This window comes from Sphaeramia orbicularis, chromosome 18 (genome assembly GCF_902148855.1).
Source record: "Sphaeramia orbicularis chromosome 18, fSphaOr1.1, whole genome shotgun sequence".
Taxonomy (NCBI): domain Eukaryota; kingdom Metazoa; phylum Chordata; class Actinopteri; order Kurtiformes; family Apogonidae; genus Sphaeramia; species Sphaeramia orbicularis.
In genome coordinates, this window is record NC_043974.1 from 35987858 (window position 1) to 36004715 (window position 16858).

The 16858-nt window shown below is 33.5% G+C and overlaps 1 protein-coding gene across 1 annotated transcript in view; it reads left to right on the top strand.

The window, feature by feature from the left end:
- LOC115438195 (zeta-sarcoglycan-like) overlaps positions 1–16858 on the top strand; it is a 149162-nt gene that overhangs the window by 50908 nt on the left and 81396 nt on the right. The gene's annotated exons all lie outside the window — the stretch shown is intronic.

Consider the following 16858-nt stretch of genomic DNA (forward strand, 5'->3'; position numbering starts at 1 on the left):
GAACTGCATGATGGATTTGGTAATGGAGACTTTAAGACCCACTAAAAGTGTAATGTTTGGTTTGGCTGTCGTCTAAAGTTATTAAATCCAACAGTGCATGATCGGCTTTGTTTGTGTTGTAGCTTAAATTCTCCATTTTCTTGAGTGTAATGACTATAAAACTGCCAGAATGAAATATTGTTTAGGTATTTGTCCAAAGAAAAGTTGAGGTATTGAAAAGCTTGGAACTAGTAAAAGGTTGAAGTTTGTTGGAGAAAAAAAAAAAGATTTTATAAAAATGATAAACTACTCTGTTCCATCTGTGTTACCATGGTAATGCTCAGTGTTGCAATGTACACATTCTATACATTCATGTAACAGATGAACGTCAGCTAAATTTGGCCATTTTAAATGTAATAAAGCCAATAACGTTCTAATTATGGCCATTTTAAATGTAATAAAGCCAATAACAATCTTTTTGGCCATTTTAAATGTATTAAAGCCAATAACATTCTAATTGTGGCCATTTTAAATGTAATAAAGCCAATAACATTCTAATTGTGGCCATTTTAAATGTAAAAAAGCCAATAACAATCTTTTTGGCCATTTTAAATGTAATAAAGCCAATAACAATCATTTTTTGGCCATTTTAAATGTATTAAAGCCAATAACATTCTAATTGTGGCCATTTTAAATGTAATAAAGCCAGTAACATAATCATTTTAGCCATTTTAAATGCATTAAAGCCAATAACACTTTTTTTTGTGGCCATTTTAAATATAATAAAGCCAATAACATAATCATTTTGGCCATTTTGAATATAATAAAGCCAATAACATAATCATTTTAGCCATTTTAAATGCATTAAAGCCAATAACACTTTTTTTTGTGGCCATTTTAAATATAATAAAGCCAATAACATAATCATTTTGGCCATTTTAAATATAATAAAGCCAATAACATAATCATTTTGGCCATTTTAAATATAATAAAGTCAATAACATAATCATTTTAGCCATTTTAAATTTAATAAAGCCAATAACAATCATTTTGGCCATTTTAAATGTAATAAATCCAATAACATAATCATTTTATTTGCAATATTTAACTTTATTGGCAAAATATTATCATATTATTGACTCAAACACATCATTCATAAATGATTTGTCCCATGTAGCTCTCACTCTCCTTAATTGTTGTACAAAATCTTTATTTAGTATATTGTTTAAATGTGTTAGATTATAAATAGTGAGATGAGCTGGGTGTGATTTGTCTGAGGGGATTTTTTTCCTGTTGTTGTTTATTTATCCATGCCTTTTTTTTTTTAATCCACTGTGAGGACAATACGCCTCTGTAGCAACCAATAACGTCATCGTTTTGGCCATTTAAATGTAATAAAGCCAATAACGTCATCATTTTGGCCATTTTAAATGTAATAAAGCCAATACCATTATCATTTTATTGTCAATATTTAACTTTATTGGCAAAATATTACCATATTATTGGCTCAAACACATCATTCATAAATATTACGTCCCATGTAGGTCTCACTCTCCTTAATTGTTGTACAAAATCTTTATTTAGTATTTTGTTTAAATGCATAAATAACTTGCAAATAGTGAGATACTGAGAAATATAGAGAGAACTGCATGATGGATTTGGTAATGAAGACTTTAAGACCCACTAAATGTGTAATGTTTGGTTTGGCTGTCGTCTAAAGTTATTAAATCCAACAGTGCATGATCGGTTTTGTTTGTGTTGTAGCTTAAATTCTCCATTTTCTTGAGTGTAATGACTATAAAACTGCCAGAATGAAATATTGTTTAGGTATTTGTCCAAAGAAAAGTTGAGGTATTGAAAAGCTTGGAACTAGTAAAAGGTTGAAGTTTGTTGGAGAAAAAAAAAAGATTTTATAAAAATGATAAACTACTCTGTTCCATCTGTGTTACCATGGTAATGCTCAGTGTTGCAATGTACACATTCTATACATTCATGTAGCAGATGAACGTCAGCTAAATTTGGCCATTTTAAATGTAATAAAGCCAATAACGTTCTAATTATGGCCATTTTAAATGTAAAAAAGCCAATAACAATCTTTTTGGCCATTTTAAATGTAATAAAGCCAATAACAATCATTTTTTGGCCATTTTAAATGTATTAAAGCCAATAACATTCTAATTGTGGTCATTTTAAATGTAATAAAGCCAGTAACATAATCATTTTAGCCATTTTAAATGCATTAAAGCTAATAACACTTTTTTTTGTGGCCATTTTAAATATAATAAAGCCAATAACATAATCATTTTGGCCATTTTGAATATAATAAAGCCAATAACATAATCATTTTAGCCATTTTAAATGCATTAAAGCCAATAACACTTTTTTTTGTGGCCATTTTAAATATAATAAAGCCAATAACATAATCATTTTGGCCATTTTAAATATAATAAAGCCAATAACATAATCATTTTGGCCATTTTAAATATAATAAAGCCAATAACATAATCATTTTAGCCATTTTAAATTTAATAAAGCCAATAACAATCATTTTGGCCATTTTAAATGTAATAAATCCAATAACATAATCATTTTATTTGCAATATTTAACTTTATTGGCAAAATATTATCATATTATTGACTCAAACACATCATTCATAAATGATTTGTCCCATGTAGCTCTCACTCTCCTTAATTGTTGTACAAAATCTTTATTTAGTATATTGTTTAAATGTGTTAGATTATAAATAGTGAGATGAGCTGGGTGTGATTTGTCTGAGGGGATTTTTTTCCTGTTGTTGTTTATTTATCCATGCCTTTTTTTTTTTAATCCACTGTGAGGACAATACGCCTCTGTAGCAACCAATAACGTCATCGTTTTGGCCATTTAAATGTAATAAAGCCAATAACGTCATCATTTTGGCCATTTTAAATGTAATAAAGCCAATACCATTATCATTTTATTGTCAATATTTAACTTTATTGGCAAAATATTACCATATTATTGGCTCAAACACATCATTCATAAATATTACGTCCCATGTAGGTCTCACTCTCCTTAATTGTTGTACAAAATCTTTATTTAGTATTTTGTTTAAATGCATAAATAACTTGCAAATAGTGAGATACTGAGAAATATAGAGAGAACTGCATGATGGATTTGGTAATGAAGACTTTAAGACCCACTAAATGTGTAATGTTTGGTTTGGCTGTCGTCTAAAGTTATTAAATCCAACAGTGCATGATCGGCTTTGTTTGTGTTGTAGCTTAAATTCTCCATTTTCTTGAGTGTAATGACTATAAAACTGCCAGAATGAAATATTGTTTAGGTATTTGTCCAAAGAAAAGTTGAGGTATTGAAAAGCTTGGAACTAGTAAAAGGTTGAAGTTTGTTGGAGAAAAAAAAAAGATTTTATAAAAATGATAAACTACTCTGTTCCATCTGTGTTACCATGGTAATGCTCAGTGTTGCAATGTACACATTCTATACATTCATGTAACAGATGAACGTCAGCTAAATTTGGCCATTTTAAATGTCATAAAGCCAATAACGTTCTAATTATGGCCATTTTAAATGTAATAAAGCCAATAACAATCTTTTTGGCCATTTTAAATGTATTAAAGCCAATAACATTCTAATTGTGGCCATTTTAAATGTAATAAAGCCAATAACATTCTAATTGTGGCCATTTTAAATGTAAAAAAGCCAATAACAATCTTTTTGGCCATTTTAAATGTAATAAAGCCAATAACAATCATTTTTTGGCCATTTTAAAATGTATTAAAGCCAATAACATTCTAATTGTGGCCATTTTAAATGTAATAAAGCCAGTAACATAATCATTTTAGCCATTTTAAATGCATTAAAGCCAATAACACTTTTTTTTGTGGCCATTTTAAATATAATAAAGCCAATAACATAATCATTTTGGCCATTTTGAATATAATAAAGCCAATAACATAATCATTTTGGCCATTTTAAATATAATAAAGCCAATAACATAATGATTTTGGCCATTTTGAATATAATAAAGCCAATAACATAATCATTTTAGCCATTTTAAATGCATTAAAGCCAATAACACTTTTTTTTGTGGCCATTTTAAATATAATAAAGCCAATAACATAATCATTTTGGCCATTTTAAATATAATAAAGCCAATAACATAATCATTTTGGCCATTTTAAATATAATAAAGCCAATAACATAATCATTTTAGCCATTTTAAATTTAATAAAGCCAATAACAATCATTTTGGTCATTTTAAATATAATAAAGCCAATAACATAATTTTGGCCATTTTAAATGTAATAAATCCAATAACATAATCATTTTATTTGCAATATTTAACTTTATTGGCAAAATATTATCATATTATTGACTCAAACACATCATTCATAAATGATTTGTCCCATGTAGCTCTCACTCTCCTTAATTGTTGTACAAAATCTTTATTTAGTATATTGTTTAAATGTGTTAGATTATAAATAGTGAGATGAGCTGGGTGTGATTTGTCTGAGGGGATTTTTTCCTGTTGTTGTTTATTTATCCATGCCTTTTTTTTTTTAATCCACTGTGAGGACAATACGCCTCTGTAGCAACCAATAACGTCATCGTTTTGGCCATTTAAATGTAATAAAGCCAATAACGTCATCATTTTGGCCATTTTAAATGTAATAAAGCCAATACCATTATCATTTTATTGTCAATATTTAACTTTATTGGCAAAATATTACCATATTATTGGCTCAAACACATCATTCATAAATATTACGTCCCATGTAGGTCTCACTCTCCTTAATTGTTGTACAAAATCTTTATTTAGTATTTTGTTTAAATGCATAAATAACTTAAATAAGTTATTAAATCCAACAGTGCATGATCGGTTTTGTTTGTGTTGTAGTTTAAATTCTCCATTTTCTTGAGTGTAATGACTATAAAACTGCCAGAATGAAATATTGTTTAGGTATTTGTCCAAAGAAAAGTTGAGGTATTGAAAAGCTTGGAACTAGTAAAAGGTTGAAGTTTGTTGGAGAAAAAAAAAAGATTTTATAAAAATGATAAACTACTCTGTTCCATCTGTGTTACCATGGTAATGCTCAGTGTTGCAATGTACACATTCTATACATTCATGTAACAGATGAACGTCAGCTAAATTTGGCCATTTTAAATGTCATAAAGCCAATAACGTTCTAATTATGGCCATTTTAAATGTAATAAAGCCAATAACAATCTTTTTGGCCATTTTAAATGTATTAAAGCCAATAACATAATCATTTTGGCCATTTTAAATGTAATAAAGCCAATAACATTCTAATTGTGGCCATTTTAAATGTAAAAAAGCCAATAACAATCTTTTTGGCCATTTTAAATGTAATAAAGCCAATAACAATCATTTTTTGGCCATTTTAAATGTATTAAAGCCAATAACATTTTAATTGTGGCCATTTTAAATGTAATAAAGCCAGTAACATAATCATTTTAGCCATTTTAAATGCATTAAAGCCAATAACACTTTTTTTTGTGGCCATTTTAAATATAATAAAGCCAATAACATAATCATTTTGGCCATTTTGAATATAATAAAGCCAATAACATAATCATTTTGGCCATTTTAAATATAATAAAGCCAATAACATAATCATTTTGGCCATTTTGAATATAATAAAGCCAATAACATAATCATTTTGGCCATTTTAAATATAATAAAGCCAATAACATAATCATTTTAGCCATTTTAAATGCATTAAAGCCAATAACACTTTTTTTTGTGGCCATTTTAAATATAATAAAGCCAATAACATAATCATTTTGGCCATTTTAAATATAATAAAGCCAATAACATAATCATTTTGGCCATTTTAAATATAATAAAGCCAATAACATAATCATTTTGGCCATTTTAAATATAATAAAGCCAATAACATAATCATTTTGGCCATTTTAAATATAATAAAGCCAATAACATAATCATTTTAGCCATTTTAAATTTAATAAAGCCAATAACAATCATTTTGGTCATTTTAAATATAATAAAGCCAATAACATAATTTTGGCCATTTTAAATGTAATAAATCCAATAACATAATCATTTTATTTGCAATATTTAACTTTATTGGCAAAATATTATCATAATATTGACTCAAACACATCATTCATAAATGATTTGTCCCATGTAGCTCTCACTCTCCTTAATTGTTGTACAAAATCTTTATTTAGTATATTGTTTAAATGTGTTAGATTATAAATAGTGAGATGAGCTGGGTGTGATTTGTCTGAGGGGATTTTTTCCTGTTGTTGTTTATTTATCCATGCCTTTTTTTTTTAATCCACTGTGAGGACAATACGCCTCTGTAGCAACCAATAACGTCATCGTTTTGGCCATTTAAATGTAATAAAGCCAATAACGTCATCATTTTGGCCATTTTAAATGTAATAAAGCCAATACCATTATCATTTTATTGTCAATATTTAACTTTATTGGCAAAATATTACCATATTATTGGCTCAAACACATCATTCATAAATATTACGTCCCATGTAGGTCTCACTCTCCTTAATTGTTGTACAAAATCTTTATTTAGTATTTTGTTTAAATGCATAAATAACTTAAATAAGTTATTAAATCCAACAGTGCATGATCGGTTTTGTTTGTGTTGTAGTTTAAATTCTCCATTTTCTTGAGTGTAATGACTATAAAACTGCCAGAATGAAATATTGTTTAGGTATTTGTCCAAAGAAAAGTTGAGGTATTGAAAAGCTTGGAACTAGTAAAATGTTGAAGGTTGTTGGGGGAAAAAAAAAAAAAAAGATTTTATAAAAATGATTATCTATTCGGTTCCGTCTGTGTTGCCATGGTAATGCTCAGTGATGCTCATAGCAAACTACACGTTCTATACATCCATGTAACAGAAGAACATCAGCTAAAAGTTCAACACAACCAAACGTATGACAACAGAACGACAACCACTTAAATCGACAAATCTGTAAACCAGTCTAACTGTCTGAGACCAAAATATGTCAGGAATAATTTAATAAAACAACAGAACAATGAGAAAGTTCGCAGCGCTAAGCTAACACTAAATAGATCCAACAGTACAAGGATTATTTCTGTTCCAATAAAAGTCATTGAACGAGATCAAGAAGAGCAAAAATAAGGGTCACATTATGAAGAGACGATGATGAATTTTCTGATCATAACATGGTTTTGTATCTCCTATTGGCTAATCCGTTGATTTGAGTTACATTGAAATGATTCTGGCTAGAAATAAACAACTTGAGGGTCCACTCTTTATAGGGCCCTCATAGAAATACTCTGAAATTCAACATTTCAGCCTTAGTGTGTTATTGGAGGACATAACAAGACTTTATTACTTTTGTGAAATTTTTCAAAATGTTTTATTGTCATGTAGAAAATCAAGGTCAGTGAAGTTACCATATTTGGTTCCTTGCCCATAAGTGGCAAAAAAGTAAAGTATTGTAGTGACTCACCACACAGGAGGAATATATATGCCTTTCTTAATTTTTAATGAACGCACTATTGTCGGCCATAACTCACACCTTACAGAGTGATACCACCACAACACGGCTCATTAGCCTCGGAACTGGAACAACAGCGAAAGTTTACTTTCATTAACCAACGTGTTAAAAACACAGACGGGCAGACGAGGTGCTGTTCTGAACACCTCAGGCTACGAGCTGAGCTGTAGGGCTACTACTACTGCTACTACTACTACCACTACTACTACCACCACCACGACTTCTACTACCACCACCACTACCACTACTACTACTACTACTACTACCACTACTACCACCACCACTACCACTACTACTACTACCACTACTACCACCACCACTACCACTACTATTACTACTACTACCACCACTACTACCACTACTGCAACTACTACCACCACTACTACTACTACTACTACTACTACCACTACTGCTACTACAACCACCACTACTACTACTACCACTACTACTACTACTTCTACTACCACTACTACTACCACCACCACTACTACTACTACCACTACTACTACTACTTCTACTACCACTACTACTACCACCACCACTACTACTACTACCACTACTACTACTACTTCTACTACCACTACTACTACCACCACCACTACTACTACTACTACTACTACTACTACTACCACTACTACTACTACTACCACCACTACTACCGCCACCATTACCACTACTACATCTACTACCACCACTACTCCAACTACCACCACCACCACTACTACCACCACCACTACTACCACTACCACTACTGCTACTACCACCACTACTACTACTACCACTACTACTACTACTACTACCACCACCACCACCACCACCACCACTACTACCACTACCACCACTACTACTACCACCGCTACTACCACCACCACTACTACTACCACCGCCACCACCACTACTCCAACTACCACCACCACCACTACTGCCACCACCACTACTACCACCACTACTACTACCACCACTACTGCTACTACTACCACCACTACTACTACTACTACCACCACTACTACTACTGCTACCACCACTACTACCACTACCACCACCACTACTACCACCACTACTGCAACTACTACCACCACTACTACTACTACTACTACTACTACTGCTACTACAACCACCACTACTACTACTACCACTACTGCTACTACTACCACCACCACTTTTACCACTACTACTACTACCGCTACTGCTACCACTACCACCACCACTACTACCACCACTACTACTACTACCACCACTACTACTACTGGTACCACCACTACTACCACCACCACTACCACCACTACTGCTACTACTACCACCACTACTACCACCACTACTGCTACTACTACCACCACTACTACCACTACTGCAACTACTAACACCACTACTACTACTACTACTACTACTACCACTACTGCTACTACAACCACCACTACTACTACCACCACCACTTTTACCACTACTACTGCTACTGCTACCACTACCACCACCGCTACTACTACTACCACCACTACTACTACTACCACTACCACCACCACTTTTACCACTACTACTACTACTACCACTACTACTACTTTTATTCAGAGCTGTAATGTAAAGTGGTACAGACGTTGCCAAAGTCTGACCTCACATATGAACAGAAGCCTACATTATGATCCAATTACCAGCTGCTGTCATTCTACTCAACCCTAGTACTAATAGGAGCTGAATTATGGCACAGGCTTGGTTTGATGCCAGAAAAACGTCCTCCACTCTGCTTGAGAAGCACCTGCCAGCTCTGAGAACATATCACACAACATAAGCTCTGATCTGAGATCAGACAGAATGATATCTGTCAAGTGCGGCGGTCCAGGCGTGAGTGAGCGGTTGCTGTTCTCCAGCCGATCGTAACCGCGAGCTGACGGTGTGAAACTCGCCATCACAGGATGCGAGGATGGCTGAGCTCTGAACCGTTCTGTTCATGACCACCTGCCATCCTACTCTGTCGAATAGATAATAAAGAAACCAAAGCAGCCCCCATCATAAAATCCACGATAGAATGTTCAGCAGCCAATTATGTCAAAGCCCACTGAAAAGTTTCTCCCATTTCCTCTGGAGCTAATGCTAATTCACCGTGCTTATTTAAAATGCTTTAATTGCGTGAAACATGGATCTATAATTGACACACCTGTGCATGATTTTTCCCTCAAGAGCCACTGAAGGTATAATAAATGCATTTCTCAAGTCAGAATTCATGCCCCGTATGCGTTATTCATATCCAGCATGTCATTAGCATATAACACTGATGGCACTCATCATTAGATGGTATGTTTTCTTGACAGGCTCTCATTATCTGTAGCAGAGCAAGCAAAGGCTTTTTTAGCCCCGAAAGCTAATTACTTTTCCAGAAAGGGTCTAAATTACTTGACCGATGTTTAAATAATGGCAAAAACCTCATCCTGTACTACTCTTTAACTCATTAGTCCAGATGAATCTACGGACAGAGGCATGAATGCCACAAAAAATAGATCTTTACTCATGTGTTTTAGCAGCCGGATGCTAAACCCTTTACAGACACTGAATCCATTTGTGTAAAAGTGCATCAGGATGTAGTGCTTCAGCCGGTAATGGTGCCAGACTGGGCATACATTAAAGTGAGACTGCCCAGGAATGCACTGGAACACCTGCATTTTAAGATATTTATGCAACACCCAAGCCCTTATTTTACATCAGGGGTCATCAAGTACATTTGCCTAAGGGCCTGAATTTTAGATCAGGGGCAAGACCTTTGTTATCTTTATGAGCTTGTATCACAAAAAAAGAGAATCAATATGGAGATTAAATGCTTGAATATAACCAGGAGGTATTTCACTGAGGAACTATGCAGAATTTTAGTGATTTTTTACAAAAACTTGATAATGGAGGAAAAAAGGGGGTGCTTCTGTGAAACTGGTCCCTTAAAACAGGACATGGGGGCTAAAAATTCAAACCAGATGTAGACTAATGTTATGAAGCAAGTTTGGAAGCACTTTGGGTCTATTTTAAAAATAAATATTTTCTAAGGTAAAAGAGAAACTGTTTTTCAGATAAAACATTTTTACATTATCATACATTTAATACAAAAATCCACATGTAACACGGTCAAAAGGACACGAAAATTACGCGCTACTATTTTTTTTATTATCTTTGTATTCTCTCACAGGTACATTTTGGGATTTGAACTAATTATGCAAGGCAGAGTGTTTCACAAAAATGACCGCTGTTGCAAAATAATTCACAATTTATATGCGTTTAATTGGCCAGGTTCTGCATGTAACACAAGTGGACACGATGGGTTACACACAAATTCTGGAATGAGACTGAGATTCATGAAAAACCCACATGTCTGGATTAGAAAAAACACTAGGATGATCAAATTTAACACAGTGTCTTTATTTATAGCAGTATATAAGACCATTCACAGCCATGTTTTCAGAACTAATGCGCTGACACCTAGCATAGCTTTAATATCCCAATTTTGGTCCTATTTTTGACCCCAATTTTTGATTAAAAATTCATTAATTTTGGGATGGCTCAGAGCAAGAGTATAATTTTTTTTTGCATTTATCTAAGGTCGTCATTAGGTACATCCTGGGGGGGAAATATGTCTAAATTTGTCTTTTATTATTGGGTCTAAAAAGCTGGAAAAGTGCCAGATACCAAAATGAACCCAGTTTCATAGAATCTATCAACTACCATCATGAAATGTATTTTAACCCTTTATCAGGCAAGTGACTATTTTTGGTCATTTATGTCATTATAGGGTTGTTATAGGTTTAACAGTCAAGGGTGTTCTGAGTCCACATACAACTCAATGTGATGTCAAGTAGAATAATCACATTATAAACTATAAATATTGACAACTCCAACTTCTTGGTCTAATGTGAAAAAAAGTAAAATTACATTATGACAATGTTTACATTTACAAATCCTGTCACAATAAAACGTGACTAATCTGAACAAATATGAGAAAGTTGAATTTTTTTTTAAGAAAAATATATGCAGTTCTAAAAATATAATGTCTGTTAGTGGATCTACAAATGCAGAACACATTTACTGATCCGCTGTTAGCTGTAAATTGGGTTCATAATAAGCTGTGACATAACATTGGTGAAATTACAGTTATATTTTTGATAGATATTTCAGGGTGTACGTGGTTGTTCAGATTATTCACATTTTGATAAAGTAATTAAATATTCATTCATTCATTCATTTGTTAATTTTGAGCATTCACACAATACATGCAAATTCAAAAAAAATTCCAAAATTGTTCATTTACACTCGAAAAGGAGTGGGAAGAAGAAAAACTTATTTAATCCCACCCCCCATTCTCATCATCAAATAACTTAACATATTAATTAAATTAAACTGAAATGAAATCTTTATTTTGAACATGTACAGGGTAGGGAAGCAAAATTTACAATGAACATTTAGTTGTTTTTTCTCAGCAGGCACTACGTCAATTGTTTTGAAACCAAACATAATGATGTCATAATCATACCTAACACTATTATCCATACCTTTTCAGAAACTTTTGCCCATATGAGTAATCAGGAAAGCAAACGTCAAAGAGTGTGTGATTTGCTGAATGCACTCGTCACACCAAAGGAGATTTCAAAAATAGTTGGAGTGTCCATAAAGACTGTTTATAATGGAAAGAAGAGAATGACTATGAGCAAAACTATTACGAGAAAGTCTGGAAGATACTATTAAAGAAGAATGGGAGAAGTTGTCACCCCAATATTTGAGGAACACTTGCGCAAGTTTCAGGAAGCGTGTGAAGGCAGTTATTGAGAAAGAAGGAGGACACATAGAATAAAAACATTTTCTATGATGTCAATTTTCTTGTGGCAAATAAATTCTCATTCATTTTCTGAACCCGCTTTATCCTCACTAGGGTCACGGGGGTCGCTTGGAGCCTATCCCAGCTACATAGGGGCGAAGGCGGGGTACACCCTGGACGAGTCGCCAGTTCATCACAGGGCTAAATAAATTCTCATGACTTTCAATAAACTAATTGGTCATACACTGTCTTTCAATCCCTGCCTCAAAATATTGTAAATTTTGCTTCCCCACCCTGTAGACAGTGAAATCAAAACAAAAATCAACCAACAAAATATAAGTACTGATACATAAATGGTTGATAAGCAAACAAACAACAATAAAAAAAATAAATAAATAATAATAATAATAATAATAATAATAAGATGCATAAAACAAATGAAATGAAATTATACATGCTCAAAATAAATTAAACATTCACACTAAAGCAAAGCCAAAAAAAAAAGGATTATTATTTATAGGTTCTTATGCCTATTACTTTACTGGTCTGACCCATTTGAGATCATATTTGGGATGTATGTGTTCCCTCAACTAAAATGACTTTGACACCACTGGGTTAAACTGTTACCGCACTGTGATATAAAATCACTACCAAAACGTCGTTCCACCAAACCGAGGCTGCATAAAGCCTGCTCGGTGCACGTTCCACATAAAATATTCTCCTCTGAAAGCCTGATGGGCAGTAACATTATAAAGAGCTCAGCCCGGGGGGAGCAGTAAACACATCGGCTGCAGGAAGCTGTCACTCACGTCTCCAGCAAACACAAAATGTCAACAAGCATTTCAATTAGCACTGAAAACAAGCGGTGCCAGGTGATTAAATCTGGACAAATAATTTCTGTGTAAAGTACATAAATACAGACAGACATGTCAAGAACCCTGCGTGCTTAGTTACACTAATAATTCTGAATAATTACAGCTGTGGATTTGACATAAATTAGCATTAAAGAGCCCACAGCTCCACCTCAGTCATGATTGCGGGTTTTATTTTAACATTGTCAGATGTGTTAAAACCAGAGTCTAGGGTCTAGCTAATCTTCTCGACTTCATTTCTTGCACTCTGGTTAATTTTTATACATAAATTTGAGGTTTTTGCTGCATTGGCTTATGGCAAAACTGTCTGTTTATGTAAAGGAAAACAAAAATTATTCCGATAAACTGGAATACAGTCTGTTTTAAGGCGTTTTGTGTTTCAAATATTACTTTATTCCCCTGTAGATCAACTACAGATCAGATTTAATCAACAAATATTATTCCTCTCCTCAGATCTCTGATTTTAAGGCTAAATGCCTTTAATTAGTCCTGGCTCATTGCCTGAATGGCTGAGTGATCTGACTCAAACATCATATAATTAAGTTTTGAGGTAGAATCACAATGCAAGATCACATTGTTTTCACCTTTTAACAATCAATAAGTCGTTTTTCACTAGTTCCTCTGATTTCTAGAGGTTTAGTGTTTGTGTCATGACTTTTACTGTTGTCCAACTAAACATTGTATTTTTTCATAATTGACACCTATAATAGACACCTTCATAATTGACATAACTGACACCTGTACAGTATTAATAATCTCTTATACATTTCCTACATACTACTGCTGTCCTTCCACTAATGGCTTAGGCTCTGGTAGACCAATCTGTCCTGAAGGGGTTTTAAAATTAATCAAAAATACTCATACACTCTAATGTAACTAAGTCATCTGTGTAAATCACATTCATGACACATCAGAGTTCGGAAGTTGGGCTCACAGCTGACAGACTTCTTATTCTTAGTCATAATTTCCAAGGTTATAATAGTTTTGGATTTGTCATTATAGTTTAGTTTTATTTAGTTTTGACTTTTTTTTCTCTAATTCAGTTCGTTTTAATTCACTTTTAGAGCTTTGCATTTTTTTTTTCTAAATGCTTAGTTTTAGTTTAGTTTTAGTTTTTTTCATATCTTTTCTCTTCTTCTCTGTCGTATTCAAATAAATCCCAGACAGGACTCTTCTGCTTTCTCCCACCTTTAGTCTCCATGTTTCCAGGTAGAGTGGGGACCAGAAGATGACTGTAAACGACAAGTGACGAGAAGTGACGGACCGTGAAGTACCGTATGGTGGCGCTAGCTAAAATTGCTAGAGCGAAATAAATCGCTTTCGTATCAATCCAATGTTGACAAAGACGAAAACTAAGGGAATTCTATCTGTAATTTTTATCCATTTTAGTTAGTTTTGTAAGGACACAATACAGTTTGAGTTAGTTATCGTTTTTCTTTTAATTATAGTTTTGATTTATTTCAGTTACCGAAAATGTTTTTTCAATTCTAGTTTTCGTCATTTCGTTAGTTTTTGTTAATGATAATAACCTTGATAATTTCTTAGCAGGTTGCAAAAAAAACAAAAAACCCCCTCAAAAAAACATTTTACACAAACTCTACAAGTTAGTGTGACCTAGAACTTGCCACTTAGTGACAGACACTTAAGTCACTTGTTAAGTCGTGCTGCAACAACGACTCGATTAAATCAATCCAAATCAATTCTTAAAAGAGCTGGCAACAAATTTGGCAGTCGATTCATTGAGTCTTGAACACATTAGTATTGAGGCATGCCTGCACGCTGTGTAGTGTAACAGAGGAAAACACAGAGCAGCATGGCTGAGGCTTCGGGTGCCAGGACAGATTTTTAAAGCTAGGTTTACATTATGTTCGCATTGGCCACGGCAGCCCCGTTTCTCACAACGTAGTGCGCCGCTTATGTAACAAAACTTGAATATGGAGAAAAAAATTTTTCAAAATCCCATGGCGCACTACGTTTTGGGCAAACAGGGCTGCCGTGGCCACCGCAAACATAATATAAACCTAGCTTAAGATAGCCTACATGTCATGATTACTTTAGCCCACTAGTTAGTTAGACACTATCATTGTAATTATAACGTTTTCATCCATCTCTGTTTATCAGGACACCAGAATAACGTTTCCTATCATTGACTGAAACTAATACATACAAGGCTAGTTTGATAGCTTATAACCAAACCTGGTTGAAGACTATAGCTAGCTAGTCTCTAGCCATAACAAGTCTAGGTAGCAGGCTAGCGCTTGCTAACTATACCTAAGCGATTGCAGTAATGTAATCATTAGTAACTTGTCTGCAGCCTATTTTTCTTTGGGTAAAATACTGATCTTTGAGAATTGAGTCTTTTGTGTTTATCCTATGAACTGATTAGTTGTTAAAATAATCTACAGATTAATCGATTGTTAAAATTATTGTTAGTTGCAGCCCTATTATCAAGTGACTTTTACTCCAAAATTCACATCACAAAATACTGTAATTACACCAATAAAACACTGTGCTGCTGCAGTAAAAAAAAAAACTGTGGCTAATATTTCTTAGCGCTAAAGGAGACATGAATGACCTCTGAACCCTGTGTGAGGACCTGCAACCTTTGGCCAAAAGTTCTAACAGTAACCGAAATTACTCTTTGGATAAATGCTTGAAATTGTTCTTCAGTGTACCTTCCAAACATGTAGAAAAACCTGAAGAAGCAAAACTTGTGGAAACAAACCAACGCTTTTAGCTGCGACTGTTCATCACACACAGGTTACCCATAATGCAACAGGTTCCAAATGTAAAAGTCAAAGCTGTAAACCTACTGATAAACATATTTTAAGGATGAATTACTTTTCTGTCCTCATGTGACTTGTTTGATGCAGGAATGCACATTTTCACATGAGTTAGATTCATGTATAAACTAGAGATCGGTATTTTAGTTACTTCTTAAAGTCGCATATTCCTCACAGTTTAGGTCGATAAGTCAAGTCCTTCACTTCAGCCTAGAAAAAATTAACACGACACCAACCATGGAATGTGTAACCCAAAAAACACTGCTTTTTTAGACTTTTTACAGCACTCAGAAACAGACATAAAAATATTTCAAAATTATAGTCTCCAAATCAGTCAACTCCAAAAACAGAGGTCATCATTTTGCACCGTTTTGACAAATGGACTTATTCGCACACATCCCTTGCATCAACAATTACAGACTTAAACATTTCATACCTTTTTTACAGTATATTAGGTTAAAAGATTAAAACTAAGAATAAATTGCAATATTGTCCCCATAGGGAAAGTAGTCTATTCATTGTACCCACTGTAATACACATAGTACCTAGCATTAGCATTAGCATTACCACTAAATGAGCAGTGAGCTGCCATCGAAGGCCCTCAAGGACCAACTTCAGATCATCATAATCATTATCAGTAAACTGTTTGAGGGCACTGACAGGAGAATTAACCTGTTTTTGATGGTGTGAAACTGAGAATTGAACCTGGAACCTTTTAGCTGCGACTTAGCGAGGTTTTATTTCATGCACATTCAGGACATCATGCATGTAGTTTGTGCTGATTTATATAAATATTAAAAGTTAACAAAAACTAGAGAAGTCCTATATTTTGGACAAAACTGATTAAAAAATACTGATATTATTTATTAGAGATCTTCCAAAGTTTCTAGTGGGCATAATTACA